This window comes from Triticum urartu, chromosome 5 (genome assembly GCF_003073215.2).
Source record: "Triticum urartu cultivar G1812 chromosome 5, Tu2.1, whole genome shotgun sequence".
NCBI classification, from domain to species: Eukaryota; Viridiplantae; Streptophyta; class Magnoliopsida; order Poales; family Poaceae; genus Triticum; species Triticum urartu.
In genome coordinates, this window is record NC_053026.1 from 434,805,626 (window position 1) to 434,808,553 (window position 2,928).

A 2,928-nucleotide genomic window follows, 5' to 3' on the forward strand; every position below is an offset into this window, starting at 1 on the left:
CGGATGCATCTACATACCTTTGTAGATCGCGAGCGGAAGCGTTCAAAGAACGGGGATGAAGTAGTCGAACACGACGTGATCCAAATCACCGGAGATCCTAGCACCGAACGGACGGCACCTCCGCGTTCAACACACGTACGGTCAGCGTAACGTCTCCTTCTTCTTGATCCAGCAGGAGGGAAGGAGAGGTTGAGGAAGATGGCTCCAGCAGCAGCACGACGGCGTGGTGGTGATGGAGTTGCAGTACTCCAACAGGGCTTCGCCAAGCACTATGGAGGAGGAGAAGGTGTTGGAGAGGGAGAAGGAGGCAACCAAAGGCGTGGATGAAAAGCCCTCCTTCCCCCACTATATATAGGAGGGCCAAGGGGGGGCGCCGGCCCTAGGAGATCCAGTCTCCTAGGGGGGCGGCGGCCAAGGGAGGTTTCCCTCCCCCCCCCCCCCAAGGCACCTATGAGGTGCCTTCCACTAGTGGGACTCTTCCCTTTTGTGAACCCTAGGCGCATGGGCCTCTTGGGGCTGGTGCCCTTGGCCCATGTAGGCCAAGGCGCACCCCCCACAGCCCATGTGGCCCCCCGGGGCAGGTGGACCCACCCGGTGGACCCCCGGGACCCTTCCGGTGGTCCCGGTACAATACCGATAACCCCGAAACTTGTCCCGATGGCTGAAACAGCACTTCCTATATATAATTCTTTACCTCCGGACCATTCCGGAACTCCTCGTGACGTCTGGGATCTCATCCGGGACTCCGAACAACATTCGGGTTACTGCATATACATATCCCTACAACCCTAGCGTCACCGAACCTTAAGTGTGTAGACCCTACAGGTTCGGGAGACATGCAGACATGACCGAGACGACTCTCCGGTCAATAACCAACAGCGGGATCTGGATACCCATGTTGGCTCCCACATACTCCACGATGATCTCATCGGATGAACCACGATGTCGAGGATTCAAGCAACCCCATATACAATTCCCTTTGTCAATCGATATGTTACTTGCCCGAGATTCGATCGTCGGTATCCCAATACCTCGTTCAATCTCGTTACCGGCAAGTCACTTTACTCGTACCGTAATGCATGATCCCGTGACCAGACACTTGGTCACTTTGAGCTCATAATGATGATGCATTACCGAGTGGGCCCAGTGATACCTCTCCGTCATACGGAGTGACAAATCCCAGTCTTGATCCGTGTCAACCCAACAGACACTTTCGGAGGTACCCGTAGTATACCTTTATAGTCACCCAGTTACGTTGTGACGTTTGGTATACCCAAAGCACTCCTACGGTATCCGGGAGTTACACGATCTCATGGTCTAAGGAAAAGATACTTTGACATTGGAAAAACTCTAGCAAACGAACTATACGATCTTTAAGCTATGTTTAGGATTGGGTCTTGTCCATCACATCATTATCCTAATGATGTGATCTCGTTATCAATGACATCAAATGTCCATAGTCAGGAAACCATGACTATCCGTTGATCAACGAGCTAGTCAACTAGAGGCTTACTAGGGACATGTTGGTGTCTGTTATTCACACATGTATTACGATTTCCGGATAACACAATTATAGCATGAATAAAGACAATTATCATGAACAAGGAAATATAATAATAATGCTTTTATTATTGCCTCTAGGGCATATTTCCAACAATAGTTTCACAACTCACGCCGCCTGGAACACCTCAGCGTAATGGTGTGTCCGAACGTCGTAATCGCACTCTATTGGATATGGTGCGATCTATGATGTCTCTTACCGATTTACCACTGTCATTTTGGGGCTATGCTTTAGAGACTGCCGCATTCACTTTAAATAGGGCTCCGTCGAAATCCTTGAGACGACACCATATGAATTATGGTTTGAGAAGAAACCTAAGCTGTTGTTTCTAAAATTTTGGGGATGCGATGCTTATGTCAAGAAACTTCAACCTGAAAAGCTCGAACCCAAGTCAGAAAAATGCATCTTCATAGGATACCCTAAAGAAACTATTGGGTATACCTTCTACCTCAGATCCGAAGGCAAGATCTTTGTTGCCAAGAATGGATCCTTTCTAGAGAAAGAGTTTCTCTCAAAAGAAATAAGTGGGAGGAAAGTAGAACTCGATGAAGTATTACCTCTTGAACTGGTAAGTGGCGCAGCTCAAGAAAATGTTCCTGAGGTGCCTGCACCGACTAGAGAGGAAGTTAATGATGATGATCATGAAACTTCAGATCAAGTTGCTACTGAACTTCGAAGGTCCACAAGGACACGTTCCGCACCAGAGTGGTACGGCAACCCTGTCTTGGAAATCATGTTGTTAGACAACGGTGAACCTCCGAACTATGAAGAAGCGATGGCGGGCCCAGATTCCGACAAATGGCTGGAAGCCATGAAATCCGAGATAGGATCAATGTATGAAAACGAAGTACGGACTTTGACTGACTTGCCCGATGATCGGCGAGCCATAGAAAACAAATGGATCTTTAAGAAGAAGACAGACGCGGATGGTAATGTGACCATCTATAAAGCTCGGCTTGTCGCTAAGGGTTATCGACAAGTTCAAGGGGTTGACTACGATGAGACTTTCTCACCCGTAGCAAAGCTGAAGTCCGTCCGAATCATGTTAGCAATTGCCGCATTCTATGATTATGAGATATGGAAAATGGACGTCAAAACGACATTCCTTGAGGGTTTCCTTAAGGAAGAATTGTATATGATGCAGCCGGAAGGTTTTGTCGATCCTAAGAATGCTGACAAGGTGTGCAAGCTCCAACACTCGATTTATGGGCTGGTGCAAGCATCTCGGAGTTGGAACATTCGTTTTGATGAGATGATCAAAGCATTTGGGTTTACGCACACTTATGGAGAAGCCTGCATTTACAAGAAAGTGAGTGGGAGCTCTGTAGCATTTCTCATATTGTATGTGGATGACATACTGTTGATGG